General features: G+C 48.7%; 1 long non-coding RNA gene across 5 annotated transcripts; it reads left to right on the top strand.

The window, feature by feature from the left end:
• The first annotated feature begins 220 nt into the window (after nucleotides 1–220).
• On the top strand, nucleotides 221–10,147 carry LOC140688371 (uncharacterized). Of its 5 annotated transcripts, none has more exons than XR_012063010.1 (7): nucleotides 221–574; nucleotides 2,882–3,097; nucleotides 3,403–3,633; nucleotides 6,127–6,604; nucleotides 7,368–7,446; nucleotides 8,858–8,958; nucleotides 9,626–10,147. It is a non-coding gene; the product is annotated as an uncharacterized lncRNA (long non-coding RNA). The 5 variants fall into 5 exon arrangements; XR_012063009.1 differs by adding an exon at nucleotides 6,688–6,801 and having other exon boundaries at nucleotides 2,882–3,633; XR_012063011.1 differs by having other exon boundaries at nucleotides 2,882–3,633; nucleotides 6,371–6,604.
• Nucleotides 10,148–22,063: the final 11,916 nt, after the last annotated feature.

Here is a 22,063-nt window from a genome sequence, read left to right as displayed (position 1 = left end):
CCAGCCCCTAGCAGTGACCCTAGGAGTGACCTTTACCTGCAGGCTCAGCCAACCAATGAAGAAGCCCGCTGCGGGTGCCTGGAAACCGTTTCCATGACACCCAGGAGCCGTGGTCCCTGGAAGGGCTTGGTCCGAGGGTGAGGGGCTGGCGGGTGGGGGTGGGGGGAAATGCTTACTCGGTAACCATGGCAGCGCCAGCAGCCGCGGGAGGCAGGCCCAGCTGGCACGGAGGCGCCTACCACCCAGATCCCAGTGCTGCCGCCCCGGGGCTCTCCTCCTGGCTCAGACGGGGAGACTGAGGCCCACAGAGGCCCGTCATCCGCTCCAGATTGCCCTTCTGAGCTGAAAGTCTCACCCTGCCTGTGCCAGCGTGAGAGGCCCTCATGAGAAAGGGTGGGGCCTTAGGAGACAAAGCAAAGACCCTGCAGGCTTGGCCAAAGGGCAACCCAGGAGGGCTTCCTGAAAGAGGTGAACATTTCCTAAGCTTCATCGGTAATGGTTGTTGCCACATCTGTACTCTACCTGTTCCACGATTTATTTAATATCTGCCTTCCACTGACTCATGTCTTCTCAAGTAAGTATACTTAAAACCAAAGTCTCTGCTTCCCTACTGCAAATGGAACGCTGGTTGCACCTGCCACAAATAGAAGGTGGGTGGCAAAACACACGTGGGAACAAAACATGGTTATTCCATCTAGCAAGGTGTCACTGCCCACCCAAGGCTGGGAACCCGCAGCCCGCTCTCGCTTTGCATACAAGAGGATGAGTGAGAGAAAAGGGTTAAAAATCCCTGAGTTCCCAGCAAAGAAGCTCCTTTACATCGTAAAGGTAATGGAGGTTTGGAAAGGGACTCGTTTCCCGCCATGTGAGTTGACGCTATTTATTTAATAATCTAGAGTCACTTTGGGCCCCTGCATGGAGAGGAATCCTGGCCTACAGCATGTGCATTTGGGTAGGTGGAGAGGAAGGGTGTTCTAGGCAGGGGGCACAGCATAGGCAAAGGCTCAGAGGAAGGAAAGGTGCAGCTGTGAGAGATTTTCTCCCCAGGCTGGAAGGAACAGAGCTTTCTGGTCTCTCTGATGTTTCCCAATGGAGAAGTAGGGGTGGGGTAAGCAAATGAGCAATGACGTCCAAGTAGGAGCGGGCTTGGGGCTCTGGGTTCTGAAAGAGTACAACATGGGGCTTCTGGGAGGAGGAAGTGTTATGTGGATGGTGATTCCAGGAAGCAGCAGAAAGGGAGAGGAGATGGAGACTGGCAAGGGAAGAAGCCAATATGGGGACATCAATGAGCAGTAGCTGATGTGAGCATCTGGAGTCCAGTCCTACTGGGGGCCTCTGGAAGACTGCAGAGCAAGCCTCAGAATTGTCACATTCATTTTTAAAGGCTCTGACTAGTCCTGCAGAAGACATACCTGTTGAACAGATGAGCTTGAACATAAACTCTTCACCCCAACGATTTTGGGGACATATTTTTTTGAAGTGTTGCATGATACTACTGCCTTTCTTGGGTTTCTCTTATATCTAGGCTGTGACAGGAGAGAGACAGAGAAGGCTTAACCAAAGTAACAATAAAATAAAATTAATAATCATTATTATTCTTTTCCCAAGAGGTCAGGTACTAGCTTATGTGTCTGTTATCTAAAGCCTAGTTATCTTCTTTCAGGTACGGCTGGATCCAGGAGCTAAAATGATGCTCCTGATGCTATTTTTAAAATATATGCCTCCACTGAGACATTACTGACATTAAATAGGCAAAAGTGTACAATTTGATGGGTTATGACATATGTATATGCCCATGAAATCATCACCACAATCAAGATAATAAATATATCATCCTCCCAGATTTCTTTCTGCCCTTTTATAACGTCTGCCCAACACATGAAGAAAGCCTGACACTGTGACAAGGCATGGAGTTTGAGAGATGAAACCTGGTGCTTCGATCAAGGCTCTGTTTTGGTTGTTAACAATGGATATTAAACAGGTCTGGGGTGGGGGGAACATATAAACAGTTTCCAACAACTGCAAATTCCAGGGTCCAGCTTCAGGCGTAGCTGGATCCAGGAACTGAGCTGACGTTATTGGTAGTCTCTTCCAGTGTCTCGGTTTGGCTCTCCTCTGGGTGGGCATCATTCCCAGTCAGACTCCCCATTCATAGAGTCAAAAGAGGCCCCCAAGCTCCAGGCTTATTTCTCTTGCCAGTCAGCCAGGCAAGCAGAAATGGAAACCCTCCTGCCTATTGGTTCCAGCAAAGCCCGGGGCTCATTCTGATTGGCTTGGCTCAGGTCATTTGGCCATGTCTGAACCAGTCACTGAGGGGTGTGACATTCCCACAGACCAGCTCAGGGTCACCCTAAAGCAAGAAGTCTGTCAGGATGGGGTCGGGCTGGGAGTGGGGAGCAAGGCTTCCCCCAGTGTAGAGCCAGTTGTCACCCACAGCATCTGAATTGGTCCAAACAGTCTGAGTTTAAATCTTTGGCTCACCATAATAGGCTGTGTTACACTGGGAAAATGGCTTGTCCTCTCTGGAAGTCTGTTGCTTCACCCACAAAAAGAAGCATATGGGGAGCCTGGGAATGAGTCCTTGAGACGTGGGGCTGCGACATGCCTGGAACGCCCAGGAGCCTGGGGAGGGCCCTGCCTCCCTCCCACCTCTGTCCTGGGATGCCACGGCCCCAGTTACTGAGTCCTTACTATACGCCAGGCCTTACCACCTGGGTCCACACCAGGGCCACCCCAGTCTCAGCTCATCCTGGAGTAAAATTTATAAGCAACATAACCGACCTACACAGGTAATTTCGAAAAACATAACTTGCTACTTTTATAATATAAAGCAGAAATGAAAAGAATATTCTTTATAATAAAATTCTATGTATCTCAATAGGTAAATGATCCAGTACAACCATGAGAAAAGATACTGCAGAGCGGGCAGAGGCAGCCTCTGCCTGACGGACCCACATCATTGCTTCTCTGGACCAGGGCAGTAACCTCCACTTTGGTACCCTTCCCACCCCCACCCCCACCCCTCTTTCCCTCCTTCACCCCCTGCAGTCTGTTCTTCCTGCAGCCACCAGAGGACCCCAGTGAGCACCTGAGTCAGGTACCTCCCCCTTCCTTTGCCCGCAGCCTTCCAGGCTCCTACTGCCCCGAGTAAAAGATCAGATCCTCTCCAGAAGCCCCCAAGGTTCCGCCCAGTCTGTCCCCATCACCTCCCTGCCCCTACTGCCTTCCTCTCCCCACCTCATTCATTCTGCTTGAGCCACGTGGGCCTCTTTCCTGCACCAAGCACAGTCCTGCCCAGGACCTTTGCACAGGCTGTGCCCTCAGCCAGGAATGCTTTTCTCCCAGACATCCCCATGTCTGGCTTCTCCTCATCTCTGATTCACTTATTTCTTTGTTGTCTAGTCCATAAGCCCTGTGGGAGCTGCTAGAACAGCGCCTGGCACGTGGCAGCCTTCAATAAGTGTTCATTCAATGAATACTTAAATGACTGCATCTTCTCATGCCCACTTTCTGGACGAGGACGCTGAGGCCTGGAGAGGTTCTTTTGCCTGGAGGGAAAGCCGGGCTTGAGACACTCAGAACTAATACCCTTAACTCTGATGCTGAAATCCTAGTTCCCCAAGGACCCAGACGGTGAGTAGAGAGGAGGGGGAACAGCAGTGAATGAGTTAAACCTCCACCCAACTTGAGTCACCAGGCTTGGGTCACTTTGTGCTGAATTCACACATCCACATGCGGTTTCTGGCTCCCTTGGCTCACCCGCCCCCCCAGAGGGAAGCATATTCATTTCCATGGCAACCATGTTGTCTCCTGTCTGACTGGGGCTGAGTGACAGCCACTGGGGCCAGATGAAGTCACTCGCCACCCACGCAGGAGAGAGAGGAGCCGGCCTCGAAGGGGTTCACTTCACCCACCATCAGACAGAAGCTAGGGGAACAAGTCTGCCCGCTGCCTGCCATTCTACCACTCCAGCTCCATGCCATGGTGTCTTAAAGACTTGGCTGGCTCCCGGACCCCTGGGAGAGCTTAGAACTCAGGGGTGTGGCAGTGAGTGCCCCAAAGGACAGACTGCCTCTGATCCACTTTTGCAACTCCCACTCCCAGCTCTGAGCCTGGCACACAGTAGGTGCTCAATAATCCTTGAGAAGGAAAGTGGGGAGGGGATTGTTGGCCAAAGCACTTTATTTAGTATATTTTAAAATTTTTTTTAATGGAGGTACTGGGGGTTGAACCCAGGACCTCGTGCATACTAAGCCTGCGCTCTGCCACTGAGCTATTTCCCTCCCACTAAAAGCACTTTAGTTCTTACCTAACAATCTAGATTTCTCTTATCAGCCAGCACTTCCCTTATCAGTTAACCTTTCCATTATCAGCTCACTCTTTAGTTATCAGCTTACACCTCAGCAATCATCTTTGTCAGAAATGTTCAGGGAAGCCTGAAGAATGGGGGACTGAACCTCAGAAAGCAGGATTCTTGCCCTCAAATCCTCTCCTCCCTTCCCCACCGACTCCCAGAGGGCAGAGGGAGTTGACTGGTTTTGCAAGAAGCTGGGGAGAGTGGTTCTGAAGCCAAAGGGAATCCCAGGGTGGAAAATGTGGGCTCAGTTCTCAAAGAAGGATTTTCATACCAGTGGAACTATCCAAAACCTGAAGGGGCTGCCTTTTGTGGTAATGAGATCCCCATCACAGGAGGTAACCAAGGCAAGCTAGAGAACCATCCTTGGGCAGACATGGAGGGAACTGGATTGGGAGGCTTCCAAGAGTCTCCTTTCTTTTTGTTTTGAAGATTTGGTGACAATTCTAAGATTCAGTGCCTGGGATTTAGCAGCAATTGCTAAGTTTCAACAATGCTGGAGGTCTGCACAATTATTCTAAGATCTTCTAATTAGTCATATGACTCACCACAAACATTTATTGACCACATGTAAGCCAAGCCCTGTTCTAGGAGCTGGGGCTACAGCAGGGACCAAAACAGACAATTTAAGACAGTCTTGGGTCTTGGGAGACAGACAAGAAACAGTTAAAGCAATGGGTTATAATCTATCCAGCCACAGATATGCAATGGGGAGAAAGCAGAGCAGGGGGGAGGGGCTCTGGGAGTGACTGCAGGAGGGAGGTTCTAGCTAATATGGTGACACTTGAGTGGGGACCTGAAGAAGGTGAAGGCAGGAGCCCTGTGAACAAAGGGTGTTCCAAGCAGAAGAAACAGCCAGGGCAAAGACCTTGAGGCAAAACATTCTTAGTTTGTTTGAAGAACAGCAAGGAGACAATAGAGGAGGCTTGGAGGTGAGGTGGGGGCACCTGAGGAAGTGCCATATGAGCTGAGGATAAGCTATACCTGCAAGAGCCAAGGGCTTTCCAAGCAGCGAGAACAGCACATGCAAAGGTCCTGGGGTGAGAATCAGCTTGAAGAGGGAGGGAGAAAGAGACACATAAACACTTAGAATCAGAGACAAAGAGACTCTGAGAGAGACAGAGACAGAGAGACAGAGAAAGAGAAGAGTCTTCGTTTGATAGGTGTTATGTGTTGGATTTCATCCTCCCCAAGTTCATATGTTGAAGTCATGACCCCCAAGACCTCAGAATGAAATCTTATTTGGAAATAGGTTCCTTACACACACAGTTAGTTCAGTTAAGGTGATGTCACACTGGAGGAGAGTGGGTCCCTAACCCAGTGTGACTGCTGTCCTTATAAAGGAGGGAAATCCAGACACAGACATGCATATAGACTGGGCCAACACCTTAATCTCAGACTTCCAGCCTCTAGAAATGCAGCAGTAACTGTCTACTGTCTAAGCCCCCAGTCTGTGGTATTTTGTTACAGAAGCCACAGGACCCCAGCAGTCTGGGTGAGCCAATGAGTTAGCACAAGACTACATTTGGAAAGTCAGGGACTGTTCTGCAAAGCTTGATATCTGCCCTGGTCAACCTCACCTCAGATTGGAGGGATAGGATACAGGCAATATTAAATTCAGGGGTTGGAATCTCACACCGTGTCTTCAGGAGTTGCTAGGTCTAAAGATGACCCACTATGACCAGAACCTTTCTATGATTCATTGCACAGCATCCTCTCCATGGACTGCCCCTGACCCCTGCCTAAATAGGAATTCACTGTCCTTTTTACAGATGAGAAAATTGAGGCTTACAGAGGGCACTGTGGCAGGCAGCTTACAAAGATGTCCCCAGGGATCCTTGCCTCTTGGTCCTCCTGTCCTTGTGTAATCTTCTCCCCTTGCTTCTAAAGAATAGAAGACAGCAAAAATGATGGATGTCACTTCCATGGTGGGGTTGTAAAAAGACTGTAACTTCCATCTTGCTGGACTCTCTCTAGTGACTCTTTCTGTTTTGATGAAGCAACTTGTCATGGTAGGGAGGCTCATGTGGCAAGGACCTGAGAGTGGCCTCCAGCCAACAACAGAGGAACTGAGGCTCTCCTAACAACCTGTGAGGAACTGAATAATGCTGACAACCACGGAAGCTTGGAAGTGGATCCTGCCCCAAACACTCAGATGAGACTCCATCCCTGACTGACAACTGGTTACAGCCTGAAGTACAGGACTCTGTTCAGCCATGCCCAGATTCCTGACTCCCAGAAACTGAGATAGTAAGTATTGTTTTAAGCCACTAAGCTTTGGGATAATTTGTTATACAGCAACAGCTAACCAATACAGACAATCCCTTACTTAGCTCACACAGTAGGAAATAGCAGAAGAATTTGAACCCAGGACTCCATAGAAACTCATCCAGTCCCTTGCTCTCAACAATGACCAACTGACCTCTTGCCTAGACTTGCTGTAGTAAGTGAGTAGTGCTTTGGACACCACTCTCCTCACCCCCCCCCCCAAAATACATGGTTGCAGGAACTTAATCCCTTCTCTGTTTCTCTCTCTCTCCTCTGTTTCTTTCTCTATCTCTGTCTCTCTCACAATCTCTTTGTCTCTGATTCAATTTGAAAATTCCCTTGAATTCTCTTTGCCTTCTTTCCCTGTCCCCAGGACCTTTGTACTGGCTCTGCTCTCTGCCTGGAACACCTTCCCCCTGTCTTGCTCCCCAACTTGCTTCAGATTCCAGACCAAACGTCACCTCCTCAGAAAAAGCCTCCCTGATTCCCCATGCCCCAGCTGAAGCCACTTCTTAGCCTCTCTGTAGCATGTTATCCCATTTTATTTTCCATTGTATCCTCATCAGAAATTACTTATTTCAGAAAAAGTGTTTTTGGCATTTTATCAGCTGTCTGCTTCACAAGATGGGAATTTTTATCTGCTTTAGCTACTGCTGTGCCCCCAATATTCAGCACAGGGTCAGGAAAACAGTAAATGCTGGGGTAAGCTCACATGGGGCTGGTTTGGGACTTTGTGCTTTCGCAGTTCTGAGACTCAGTTTGCCTGCCAATGAAAGGGGGCAACCATCCTCCCTCACAGAGATGATTGCTGACCCTCGGAACAGGTGAGTGAGAAAGCCCAGTGGGGCCATAGACGCCCCGGGGGTGTCCTCTCTGAGCCCCCGGGGTCGCTGTCCGTGGTGCTGAACGGCGCAGGTGTGGGCATCTCCTGTGCCCTGCCTGCGACAGTTCCCTGACAGGGAGTCTACACCGTACACAGTCCGGACTTAGAATCTGGGATTTCAGGGTCCCACATGGTTCTTTCACAGAACTCCCACCTCGGCCTCTATTTTGATGACCTCTGGTGAGAGGAGCTTCTCCCACTGGGAACCCTGAACTCCCAAGCCCCACCTGGCCCCAGCCTGGGTTCTATCTACCCAAGTGGCAATTCCAGGGGTCATGAGTTGATAGCAGTAACATCTAATCTAGGCTGTCTGTCTCTCTCTGTCTCTGTCTCTCTGTGTGTCTGTCTCTATGTCTCCATGTGTCTCTCTCTGTATCTCTGTCTCCTCTGTCTCTCCATGTCTCTTTTTGTATCTATCTCTCCCTACCACTCTGAAAGCTCTAAGCCCTTCACACAGCCTGCAATGGACCCAAATTTCTCCAGCCACCCGGTGTGGGGCGGCAAGGTGGGGAACAAAGTGAAGACTCCTGTCTCTCTCCCTGCCTGTATTATCAGTCATATATGCCACAGAATACTGGGGCATAAAGGGTCATCGTGTCCTGACCCAGTCCTGCCTCTGCCTCCCATTATCCCTGTGCCTCACTCTCCATCTATACGGTGATGTGATTGGTAGTGATCTTTTAGCACCTCCCTGATTCCCAAGGGCCACTCCCTGCTCCCCGCCTAAAAAAACTCATTAGTCCCTGAACACCTGGAAGCAGAACAGGAGGCGTGTGAATTATTTATTTTGTGAGTCATTTTAATATTTTATAATAATTGTGATGCGCCATTTGGTTTTGTGGAGCTGTTTGGGTGTCATTAAGATAGAGCCAGAGAAGGGCACTGCCACTGAAGTGTCTCTGAATGAGCCGAGGTGACTTGTTCCCATGGGGGCACATGGAAGGGGAGCCAGGCTAGGGGAAGGAGGCGGTCTTGAGGGATGTTGAGGCAGATCGGGTGTCACTAGTGGTCATTGGGCTCAGTTGTGCCAAGGCTGCAACACATCTGCTCATCTGCTTTTTTCACTCATTCATTCATTCATTCACCCATTCATTTATTCATTTACCCATCCACCTAAACATTTACTCACTCACTCATTCAAACTCTCTGTTATGGACTGAATATTTATGTCCTCCCACCCACCCTCCAATTCCTATACTGAAGCCCTGACCCCCAATGTGATGGCATTTGGAGGTGGAGCCTGTGGGAGATAATTGGGATTAAGTGAGGTCCCAAGGGTGGGGCCCCCATGACAGGATTAGTGCCCTTATAAGAAGAGAGAGAGATTAATGTTCTCTCTCCCCTGTGTGAAGACACAGTGAGAAGGCAGCTGCCTGCAATTCAGGAGGAGAGCCCTCAGGAGAAACAGAATCTGCTGGCACCCTTGGTCTTGGAGTCCCCAGTCTCCAAGTGGGTGAGAAATAAGTGTTTGCTTTTTAAACCACTGAGTCTATGGTATTTTGTTACAGCAGCTCGAGCAGACTATGACACTCTCCAAGGGTCTTTCATTGCACTTAAGCTCAAACTCCCCACCATGATCTAAAAGAACCCCGCAGATCTAGCCCCCCTGTGACCTTCCTGCCCTCACCTCCTCTCCTGCCCCTGCACTGTGCTCTAGCCACACCAGGCTCCCTGCTGCTCCTCCAACCCACTAGCATATCCCCACCTCAGGGCCTTTGCACTTACTGTGCCCTCCTCCTGACACGCTCTGTCCCAGGCTCTTTCTGCAATGAGCTCCTCCTCTCCTTCAAGCCTCAGCTCACATGTCATCTCCCAGATCTCACAGTAGTAGGATTTGGAGAGGGGTTATGCAGTGGGAGGGTGCGCTTGGCAGGGAACTCCGTGTGGGCAAAGACTTGGTGCCAAGAATGTTGAGACTGAATCAGCTGAATGTAAGGATGTACAGGTGGAGAGGTGGGTGGGACTGGGAGAACCAGGCTAAGATAGAAGGTGCCAAAGAGAAAGACTGGGAGCTGGGCTGGAGAGGGTTTTGAAATCAGGGCAATAATTTGGGCTACATCCTGGAAGAAAACATTTCAGCCCAATCTAGCCAGAGTCACTGAGCCACTTCCTCCCACCAGAGAACATCATTATTACCTGCTCTGATCTGTCTCCTCCCACATCTCAGCACCTGACAGAGAGCACCAGCCCACCCCAAAGCAAGAGACGTAGAAGCCCACCCTTGGCATCAGCAGTGAGCTTGCCAGACTCTGTGGGGAACTCAGATGACAGGCCCCAGGCAGGCTGGAGCCCTGGGTTTGTGCTGCAGACTCCCCACTTGCCCATCTTCCTCTCCAGATCCCCCCTCAATCCTTTCTCATCCTGGCCCATGCCCCTGGAGAGGCTTGTCTGCATAGACAGAATCCATGGCCTCTCATTGGCCAAGTCCTGTCGGGTTCAACCAATGGGAAGCAGTGGTGGGTGATCAGAGAACGAGGTCCGGGCACTTGTTCTCCCAGTGCCTGCTCTGTTGTCCGGCTACTGCGACTCTTCCAGGCTTATCTCCCCCTGGATTCCAGCGACCACATTCTCCCTTAGCCCAGTCAGACCTAAATGTGAGGGGAAATCTTAAAATTTACTCTCAACAACTTCCATATATAACATACAGCAGTGTTCATTATATCTATAATGCTGTACGTTACACCCCTTAGGTCTTTAATTCCTTTCTACATTATTTTGTAGTTCTTAAAGTGTAAGTTTTGTACTCCTTTTATTAAATTTACTCCTCAGTATTTTATTCTTTTTAATGCTGCCATAAAGAGAATTGTTTCCTTAATTTCATTTTCAGACTGTTCATTCCTTAACTATATAAAATAACTGATTTTTGTGTAGCGACCTTGATTCTGAAATTCTGATGAACTTTATTATCTCTAATATTGTGTGTGTGTGTGTGTGTGTGTGTGTGTGTGTGTGTGTGTATTCTTTAGGATTTCGTCTATATAAGACCATATCATTTGCAAGTAGAGATCGTTTTACTTCTTCCTTTCACTCTGGATGGCTTTTGTTTCTTTTTCCTGACTGATTGCCCCAGACAGAACTCCCAGGACCAAGGTGAATAGAAGTGGTGAAAATGGACATCTTGGTCTTGTTCATAATCTTAGTGGAAAAGCATTCATTAAGTCTAATGCTAACTGTGAGGGTTTTTTCTTTTTTAATAGATGCCCTTTATCAGATTTAGGAAGTTCCCTTCTATTGCCAGTGTATTGACTGTTCATATCATAAAAAGGTGTTGAGTTTTGTCAAATGCTTTCTCTGAATCTGTTGAGATGGCCAAGTGGTTTTGTGCTTTATTCAATTGATATAGTGTTTTAAGTTCCATGAACTTTAACACATGTGTATATTCCGGCAACCTCCTGAGATACAGAGAGATCTCTTCTTCCCCCAAACTCCCTCATGCTGTCCCTTTGTACTAACACTCTCCCCTCAACCCTGATTCTTCTTTCCATCTCTATAGTTTTATGTTTTTGAAAATGTCATTGTATTAGTTCCTTAAGGCTGCTGTAACAAATGACCACAACCTGGGTGGCATAAAACAACACAGATTATTTTCTTGTAGTTCTGGAAGCCAGAGTCCAAAAATCAGCTTAACCAGATCATAATCAAGATGTGAGCAGGAACAAACTCCCTCCAGAATATCCAGGGGACAAGCTTTTCTGTTGCGGGCTGAATGAGGTCCCCACTAAAATTCGTATGTTGAAATCCTAACCCCCAGCACCTCAGAATGTGGCTGTATTTAGAGACAGGGACTTTAAAGAAGTAATTAAGGCCAAATGAGGTCATGGAGGTGGGCTGTGGTCCAGTATGACTGGTGTTCTTATAAGAGAAAATTAGGACACAGAGACAGATTGAGCAAAGACCACATGAGATACAGGGAGAAGGCAGCCTTCTACCAGACAAAAAGAGAAGGCTCAGAGAGAACCAACCCTGCTGAGCCTCTGATCTTGAACTTCCAGCCTCCAGGACTGTGAGAAGACATATTTCTGTTGCTTGAACCCCCGGGTCTGTGGGATTTTTTTATAGCAACTGAGCAAACTCATACATGCACCTTATCTCTTCCAGCTGCTGGTGGCTGCCAGCATTCCTTGGCTTGTGGCCACATCTGTCTGATCTCTACCTTGGTGGTCACATTGCCTTCTATTCTTCCATGTATGGTCAAATCTCTCTCTGCGTCTCTCTTATAAAGTCATGTGTGATTGCATTTAATGCCCACCTGGATGATCCAGGGTAATCTCATTACAAAACCCTTCATTTAATCAAACCTGCAAAGAACTCATGTGGGTTTGTGTGTGCATGCATGCTGTAGGAGGCAACATTCACAGGTTCCAGAGATTAGGGTCTGGACCTCTTTGGGGGGCCATTACTCATCCTACCACAGTCACATACGTGGAATAAAACAGTGTTTAGCCATCTGTGTCTGGTTCTTGCACTCAGAATAATGCCTTTGAGAATCATCCAAGTTGTTGCATGTACCAATAATTTGTTCCCTTTTATCACTGAGTAGTATTCCATCATATGGATGGACCACAGTTTGTTTATCTGTTCGTCCTCTGAAGGGCATTTGGTTATACCTACTTTTAGGCAGTTTTGAATAAAGCTGCTATAAACCAAGCTGCACACAGGTTTTTGCATGAACAGAAGTTTTCGTTTCACCTGGCTAATTCATTTCACTTTGGAATGTGATCTCTGGGCCACACGGTAAATGTCTGTTCAGCTTTATGAGAAATTGCCAAGGGGCTGAACCAGTCCCTCACGAATGCCAAAGGATGACTGTGTATGATTGGCAGATATTTTCTCCCATTCAGTAGGTTGCGTCTTCATCTCACTGATGATTGCCTTTGTCATGCAGAAGCTTTTTAGTAGTTTGACGTAGTCCCACCTGTGGATTTTTGCTTTTGTTGTCTTCGCTTTTGCTGTCACAACCCAAAAGTCTTCACCATGACTGACGTCAAGGAGCTCACCACCTGTTTTCTCCCAGGAGCTTTATGATTTCGGGTCCTACATTCAAGTCTTTACTCCATTTTGAGTTATTCTGTGTGTATGGTGTAAGACAGCGGTCCAGTTTCATTCTCTTGCATTTGGCTGTCCAGTTTTCCCAACACTACTTGTTGGAAGCTGTCCTTTCCCCATTGTACATTCTTGGCTCATTAGTTGTAAGTGAATTAACCATATATGTGTGGGTTTATTTCTGGACTCTCTATTCTGTTTTATTGATCTGTCTGTTTTTATGCCAATGCTATACTGTTTTGATTACTATAGCTTTGTAATTTAGTTTGAAATCAGGACATGTGAGGCCTCTACAGGTTTTTATATGAACATAAATTTTCACTTCTCTAGGATAACTGCCCAAGGTGTAGTTGTTGGGACATATGGTAAGTGGATGTTTAGTTTTGTAAAACAAAATGAGATGCAACAAACAAAAAAACTCTTCCAGGCTCTTTTCCAGAGTGACTGTAACATTTTACACTCCTACCAACCATGTATGAGCTATTCAGTTTCTCTGCATCTTCACCAGCATTTGGAGTTATTATTATTTTTTATTTTACCCATTTTGACAAGTGTGTAGTGATGTGTCAACTGTGTTTTGGATTTGCATTTCCCTAGCAGCTAATGATGTTGAACATCTTTTCATGTTCTTATTTACCATCCACAGTGAAATGTCTGTTTCTGTCTCTGCCCATTTTTTAAAAACTTAGTTATTTTCTTACTTTTGAATTGTCAGACTTCCTTATATACTTGAGATACAAACCCTTTGTCTGACACTTGCAAGCATCTTCTCCTGGTCTGTGGCTTGTCTTCTCCACAGTGTCTTTCACAGAGCAAAAGTTATTAATTTTGATGAAGTCCAGCTTATCCACATTTTCTTTCAGGAACCATCCTTTGTTGCCATGCTTACGAACTCTTTCCCTACTGCCAGGTCTTGAGAATTTTCTCCCATGTTTTTGTTTAACTGTTTTACAGTTTTACATTTTACGTGCGGATCTATGATCTGTTTTGCATTCTATTCTGAGTGTGATGTAAAATCCAAGGGGGTTTTATCCCAGGGACCGTAGCAAGCCAGTGAGGGTTCTGAAGTCAGAGGATGAAAGAGAACTTGGGCAAATAGTCTACTGGCTCATGACAGTCTCTCCCTGAGCCTCAGTTTCCCCCATCAGTAAAATGATGACCAAACCAGATGATCTATATGATCCATTGTAACAAAATGAGGCCACACCCCTGGATATGAGACTCCATCCTTCCCGGACGTCAGGCGTCCAGCTCCAGCACCTCCAGAATGTGCCTGGGACTGGGTCCCACTGCTCGGGAGAGTGACTCAGTGGGACGGAGCAGGACTCTGGAAGACTGTGGCTCCTTTCTGCCGGGATGGCAAAATCAGGTCATTTTTCAATTCCAGTCATTCTCATTCATACATAAAATGTGCCAAGAGCCACTTTCCCGAAAATCTAAATTGAAAGTAAATAGCACGGGGACAATTCTTGGTGATAAAACCACCAATTCTGGAGCTTCTCGGGATAATATTTATTCTCCCTTTTCACTAATGGTTCCAGCCGCCTCCCCAGGTTATTAAAGTAATGGCTTTGCTTAACCTGACTGCGGCCGCAACCCACCCCGGGCTGATGGGACCCCACGTGGAGCACCCCCCGCCACCCCCTCCACCGGACAATTATATTCACCGCTGCTGGTTTGCAATTACTATAAATCAGAAAGCGCGACGGCCTGGATTTGTTCTTCCTTATTGAAAATGTTGAAACTTTGTGCATTGCAAATCTCACCACCCCAGACTGGGTTTAACTCTTTCTTTGAGACTTGAAGGGTTATGCAAGCAGCTCTCAAGGGACTTTCTGGGGGTAATACGAGGATCATCCCCATTTTCCGGATGAGAAAAACAGAGGTTCAGAGAAGGGTGCCACTTGTCCAGGGTCACACAGCTGGTGGGTCACTGCACTAAAAGGACACTGAGGTTTTTGTTTGAGCACCCAATGGAGTTACACTCCTTGAGGTGAAACAATAACACAAGTAAGTCTTTGGGAAACACGGAGATGGTCTATCACCTCAGGGTAACAACCAGCAAAGTCGGGAGGGTGTGTCCTTCCAGAGTGATTTTCTGTGCATAAATAGTCACTTGTGCACCAAATGTTTATTGAGCTCTTACTACGTGCTGGGCACTGTTTCGGGTGCTGGGAATACAACAAAAAACAAAAGAGGCCTCCATGAAGATTGGTCCAGGCAGAGGGAAGAGCCTGTGCAAAGGCCCTGGGGCTGGACCATGCCTGGACTGCTGGAGGAACTGTGAGGCTGGAGCTGGCAGGCGCAGGGGTGTGGGGATGAGAGATGAGGGCAAGGAGGTCAGTAGGGGGCAGGTAGGGTAGATTCGGGGGGGGGGAAGGACAGAACTGAAGGTAATTCTTAAAGGTGGAAGGCTTGAGATGTAGGGTGAGAGGATGACTTCAAAATCCTGGCTGAGCAGCTGTAAAGATGGGCTGCCCTCAGCCAAGATGGGAGTCCTGGGAGGAGGAAGTTTGGGAGATGGTGGGTACAGGGTGGTGGAGTTAAGTAAGACCCCCATGAGCCTCCTGTCTGGGACTTTGAGGGTCAGCTGGACCTGGAATCTGGAGCTTAGAGGAAGCCTGGGCTGGAGACAGGGCTGTGGGTGTCATCAGGGTATAGATGGAGTTCCAGCCTGCAGGAGTGGATGAGGCCCTCAGGGGAGGGAGTGTGGGTGGGGGAAGGGGGGACCTAGGAGGAGCCAGGAGAGGTGGAAGGGAAGTGGAATGAGTTAGGGGGTGGGCAGAGAAGTTCCCAGGAGAAGGAGGGTCCAGCAGGGTCAGACTCTGCCTAGCAGGGAGAGGAGGATGGGGCAGGCCATCACTGACCCTGAGAAGAGCGATGTCAGGGCTGGAGGACAAGGAAGCTGTGAGAAGCTGATTAGGGAAGGTTCTGGAGTGAGAGACAGAAGTGCAGGCAGCGAGTGTAGACAACTCTCCCAAGGGGTTTTGCAGTAGAAAGAGGCAAAGACACAGGCAGCAGCCAGAAGGGCATGTGGGAGTAGGACTTTTTCCCATAAGATGAGAAGATGCTGGGAGGGGAGGGCGCAGCTCAGTGGTAGAGCGTGCGCTTAGCATGCACGAGGTCCTGGGTTCAATCCCCAGTAACTCTGTCAAAATAAACGAACAAATAAATCTAATTACTCCCCCCATCTAAAAAAGATGAGAAAATGTGATGGGGGAGAAAGGGGCCATTTGCTCCTCAAGCGAGCATCCTTGCCGCCCCACATGGGGTCCCTCCTACCTCAGTTGTCTAGTCTGCAAAATGGGCACCAGAACAGAATCTCCCTCTGGGGCTGCTGGTCCCAGGAGAGGCTCAGGCTGGCGGCCAGTCTCTGTTCCCTGGGCTGCATCTGGGAGCCGGCTGTCCCCCACACACACACTGTCACCCCCGCCCCGGACTCCCACCCCTGAGGAAGGAAGACCATCTCGAGGAAAAACTCCGTGCGAGATCCCCCCTGAGAAAGGGCCCCACAAGTCAAAGTGCTTTTTCAAAAATAAATAGCCTGATTAGCATAAAGTATGCAAATGTATGCTAATGTGACAACTATTAAAAGATTCCAAATGTCATCGAGGGAAAACACACCGGTCCGGGGCTGGGAGGCTGGGGGATGGGAGGAGAGGACGCCGCAGCCCGGACCCCTGAGAAAGGTCGGGGCGCTCGGCCCCAGGGCCGCCGGGGTCGCGGCACGCTCTGCGTTTTCCCGGGGTGGCCCTCGTCCTGTCCTGGTTAGACCCGCAGAGCTTTCTGTGAATCCTCTCACAGCCTGTCCCCCACAGACGCTGCCAAGCGCTCGGAAAACTCTGGCGCGCCGACGACTCCCATTCCGCAAGGGAAGTTCAGGCTTCCTCTTCTCCGGGAGAGGGAAACTGCAGATGCAAAGAAGCCCAGACTCTTCCCGGAGAAAACGCTAAAAACTGTCTCCTCCACAACGGGAGACGCCCAGATCTCCAAGGACGCGGACAGGAGACTTTTGCCGCCCACCACAAATCTGCGCGTAGCTCGCCTCACTTCAGGAGACGATTTCCGACCCCAGCGTGTGTTCTGAGTCAGGAGGACAAACCAAGAGCAGGGGAGGGGAGGGGCCTAGTCCCAGGGTCGCGCAGCTGCGCCGTCGCAGCTCCAAAACTACTTAGCGCATTTTCAGACGAGGAAACCGAGCACCAGACAGGGGAAGCGACTTGTTCCAGGTCACACAGCAATTGTAAGCCTGCGTGAGCCTCAGAGCCCCAAGTCGCAGTCCCTTTAACACCACCTCTGCTGTATTTCCTGAATATTTTCCTTCAAATGGATTCACGTCTTAAAATCTTACATCTATTTAAAAGGAAATTGTTTATCATGACTGTAAATGAAAAGCCAGCATCACTGGCCATAAATAGAAACCAACTCAATGAAAACAAAATCATATTATTAATTTCAGCCTGGAGACAGTTGGCTCCGAAGCTGTGAGCTGGGGACCTGCTCTCCCCCTTGTCCAAGAGGGAGATCCCCACGGGAGAGAGGTGTTAAAGACGGGTTAGCACCCAAGTAAGACTCTCCAAAAAGATGTGAAAGGAAGAGCGCTCTCACTCGGAGATTCGGCGGTATTTATAGTGGTTTTAGGTGTTGCCTGAAACCATCTCATGGCCACAAGACTGGTGTCCACCTACCTGAGAGGCAGGAAGGCTGTCCCAATACTCTAGAACTTTAGAATTATGGCCAGGGATCCGTTTGGTGATTCATACTATCAGCGTCCAGTCATATCAGGGTAGCCCAAAGATGGAGAAGGAATGGTCTTACTTATAAATTGAGCCACCCAGCCATCAATTCATCTATCCATCCACCTAACCTCTCATCCATCCACCCATTCATCCATCATCTACCCACCCATCCATTCACCCCATTATCTCACCAGCCATCCATTCACCCATTCAGTAAATATATATCCAGTACTTACCAAATGCCAGGCACTGTTCCAGGACATGGGGACACGGTTGTGACCAAGACATATCTGGTCCCCACCCTCTTGGAGCTTCTCAATTGCAAGGGTATTTTCCATCTCTTGAGCAACATTATGAAGTGGAGAAGAGAATTTTCCATTTCTTCAGTGGTAAGGGCCATTCTGGTGGACATTTGTGCCTTTTTCCTTCCTGCATTCTTCCCCCCACCCCTTCAGGAGGCAGCAGTACCCTGCTTGCTGCTTCCTGGGTGAAGGGTGGGGCAGGCTTTATCAATATATTAGAGACTGTTAGAGCTTTTACCAAACCCATGTCCTTTTTCCTCTGGGCACACAGCAAGACTGTACTTCCCAGCACTCTTTGCAGTCGGGATGATCATGTGACTGAATTTAGCCAGTGGAATGTGAGTGGAAATGATGTTCCCCTCACTTCAGGTCCTGGCCGTGCTCTTTTCACATTGATGATGGAGAGGTCACAAGACAGAAGGCATTGGTCCCTGAGTCAACAGATGGAGAAAAGCTGCCTGCTAATCAGCAACACCTGTTTGCACTTTACATGCGTAACAAATTTCTGTTGTAAGCCGCTGAGATTTGCCAGTTTATTACAGGTGTGTTCTCTTGACCAATCTGTATCTTTCCCACTTTCCAAACCTGTGGTTTAATTGGCCCCACCCCCAGCTCTGGATGGGGCTTGGGTGACTTCAGCCAATCACTGAATCCTATTCCTACTGGTCTCTCCTGATTGGGTCAGTCATGGTCACCTGGTCAAAGGATGCAGCTGAAGAGATTTGATGGGTTTCCAAGGACCACCACATTGGGAGTGCTGAAGCTGCAGGGCCCAGTGCACTGAGCCAGAGGACTGGGCTTCTAACATTTGCTCCTGGGAGAGAAAAAAAGAACATTTATCATTTTTTTTCATTTTTAATGCTATGAATTTTTCCTGGATGGTCCAATTTTGGAAACTTGTTAACCACCTTGATGATACCCTGGCCTCCATCTCCAAACAGATTTGGCCCCAGAGCTCTAGCCAGTTCCTCTGGGATGCCTCCTTTTGGATGTCCACCAGGTAGAATCCACCCAACCCCCAGTGCATTGCTTTATCCTCTTCACCAGTTCCTCTTTCTGTGCTCCGTCTCAACAGTGGCCCCAGTATTTTTCCGAAAAGCTGAAAACAAGACTCAACATCTCCCTTTCCTATCCCCACCCCCAGTTCTACACTTGCCAAGTCTTATTGATTTCACTATCATTGTCTCCAGCCCACTCCCTCTCTCATCCCCACCTACCTTGTTCAGACAAACCTCAGCTCCTGCAACAGCTCCTTGATGGCCTCTCAGCAACCACACAGCAGCCAGAAAGATTGATCACAAGTGTAAGTCTGACCCTGCCCCTCTCCTCCTCTATAGCTCTCCATGACTCCCCAGTGCCATCCAGGAAAAGAAAATCTAAATTATTTTTCAAAATTCCTCCTAGCCTAGCTACTCCAGTCTTCCTGCCTCACCCTTACTCCTCCTCACTCATCTAACACCTACTCATCTTTAGATGTCAGCCCTCCAGAAAGCTTCCTCAGACCCTCTGCCCAACACTGAGAGTCTCCCCTGAGTTGCCCTGGATGTCTCAGCTTCCCCCACACAGGGCTGACCACTGAAGGGTGTAACTGTCTGCTTATGTGTCCTTGAGTTCCAGGACGACAAGGACTGAATCTGCCTTGTCCACCAGTCCCCAGCCCCTGACACAGCCCCTGGAATTCCGGAGGGGCTTAATAAATCTTTTGGAATGACCAAATGGAGGGAGGAGATAGAGATGCTGTGAATGCCATTATTTGAAGCAGACGCTGTGTGTGCCCCTCCACATGCCCTCAGCACCCTCGTTTTGGTGCCAGCCAACAGCATCCGTCTGCAGTCACCTGCCTCCCCCAGCTGAAGTTTTCTCAACCTGAGTGAGGAGCGGGTGGGAAATGCCAGGAAGTGGATGCTTCTAGATGCAGCCCTCAGCCTACAATGGACAGGAGCTGACACATGAATACCCCCAGCTCCTTGTCCCTCCAGATGGGCAATTCGGGTGCATGCTCTCTGGGTCCTCAGTGGGTCTCCAGAGGACTGAGCCCTGGTCGCCCTAGGCAGTCAGCCGCTCATGAGCAGTGGCCCATTCCCTTCCCTTCCCTCCATCATGTCCCCACGCTCCTCCTGGGGCTTCCTGGGATCACCTCCCACGTAAGCCGCTTGCCCTCAAATCCTCCTTTCAGAGGCTGCCTCCAGGGAGCCCAGCCTGAGACAGCGCAATGAGAATTTCTCAACTCTCCAACCCAGTTGCCAACTCTTCCAGGAGAACTTTGATGTGCTTTGAGAAAAAACAACAACAACAACAAAAAACCATTGCCTCTTGCTCCCTGTCAGCTGTGGACTTTGCTGTCTCCTCACACAGACTGCGACATTTGCAGTTGTGTATTAATTGCTTTTTTTTTTTTTTAGGAACCACACGCACTCCTGCAGTGTGCATGTGTGCATGCGCGTGCCCGCATGTATGTGTTTAATGACTTTCTCCTTTTGAGATGGGGCCAGATAGCTTTTTGAAGAAAGTCTTCCTGGATCCTGGAACATACAGAAAATTCTCTCAGCTTAATAGCACTCCCACCCGCCCGCCCATCCATCACAGACGCACCGCAGAATGAAAAACAAGCACATTGATTGGATCTATTTCTAATCGACAGCCTAAGATTCTGTTTGAAATCTGCCATTAGACAGAAGAAGTTGGAAGTGGCTGCATCTTGTTTCTCAAGGGCGTGGGGACTGTGCGAGAAGAGAGAGAATCACAGCAGTGGTCAGCAAGCATTTATTGAGCACCTACTGTGTGCTACATCCCTGGCTGGGTGCTAGGGACAAAGCAGTAACCAAGACAGATCCAGCCCTACATTCCCTGTTGGAGATGGACAGGTCATCCATGACCCATAACCAGGACCATGACAGGGGATGCTCAGGCAGGTCTGGCAGCCCAGAGTGAGTGCCTGATCCAGCCTGGCAGATCAGGGAGGGCTTCCCAGAATCAGAAAAACCTGAGAGCTGAAGGCTGAGGAGGAGTTAGATGTTGAACCAGAACACAAAATGAGGAAGTGCAATCTCAGGAGAGGGAACAGCATGTGCAAAGGCCCAGGGGCAAGAGACAGTAATTTGATGTGGTTGGAGGATGAGAAAGTAGTGAGACAGGAGTGAGAAGCTGGCAGCACCTTGAGGACCACAGGAAGGTATTTCAACTTTCCTGTGAACAATAGCGAGACATGGAACAACTTAGAACAGGGAATGATTTGTTCAAAATCATTTTAGCATAGAACTCTCACATGACCGAGCAATTCTGCTTTTAGATCTATCCCCAAAAGAACTGAAAGCAGGGACTCGGGTAGCTTCTTGCTACCGAACACCCATGTTCACAGCACCATGACTCACAACCAAAAGGTGGAAGCAACCCACGTGTCCTTTGGCAGATGGATGTGTGAACAAAATGGGGTCCATCCATAAATGAGACATTACTCGGACTGAAAAAAAGAATGACGTACTGTTACGTGGTACAACGTGGATGAATCTTGAAAACAGTATGCTCAGTTAAATAAGCCTTTTTCTGCAAAAGGACAAATATCATATGACTCCATTTGTGTAAGGTCCTAGAACAGCCAAATTCATAGGGACAGAAAGTAGATTAGAGGTTACCGGGGGCTGAGGGAGGAGGATTGGAGAGTTGTTGTTTAATGGGTATAGAGTTTCTGTTTGGGGTGATGAAAGATTTTTGAAAATAATAAACCAAATGTCTGTGATGGTCACACAATATTGTGAATGTATTTAATGTCACTGAATGGAACACTTAAAATGTTGAAAATGGTCAATTTTATGTTATGACTATTTTACCACAATTTTTAAAAAGTTACAATATAAAAGGGAAAAGAAAAAAATCATCTGGGCTGTTGTGGGAGATTGAGGATGAAGGAATGAGTCCGGACAAGCCGTGATGAGGGTCCAGGCCAGGATGGAGGTAGCAGAGAAGGAGAGAAGTGGGTGGTGGGGTCGTGTGTTTTGGAGGCTGGACTAACCGGAAGCTCAGGGGAGGGGAGGTGTCAGCTTCCTGCGGGCCCCACCTCCAAGGGCGGTCTCCCAGGCAGCCGGGCTCAATACACCCATCCTCCAGAGGCCTAGGCACCCTACCCCCACCTCACCAGCTAGTCCCACAGCCTCACACTGCCAAGACCTCACCCTTTGCGGCCCAGCCCAGGGAGATACCACCCCTCTCCAAGCAAGGAGTCCCAGATGGGAATTAAGGCCACCTCCCGGGTGCAAAGATCAAAGCAACACTGGGTAGCCACACTCCATCCCGGCAGCGATCTTTCCACCCGCCTTCGCTTACAAGGTGCAGATGTAATACCTGCTTTTAAATTCAATTAAGTCGGATTCAGTTCTGCTCCTGGAATACATTACCCAGCCGGAGACAGCAGGGGGGAGAAAAAGACAGGAAAAACACACACACACAAAACACAACACAGACCTATTTAGAGATTTCC

The sequence above is a fragment of the Vicugna pacos genome, chromosome 22 (assembly GCF_048564905.1).
Source record: "Vicugna pacos chromosome 22, VicPac4, whole genome shotgun sequence".
Classification (NCBI taxonomy): Eukaryota; Metazoa; Chordata; class Mammalia; order Artiodactyla; family Camelidae; genus Vicugna; species Vicugna pacos.
The sequence above is the reverse complement of the archived record's forward strand: the minus strand, read 5'-3'. Positions and strand labels throughout refer to the sequence as shown.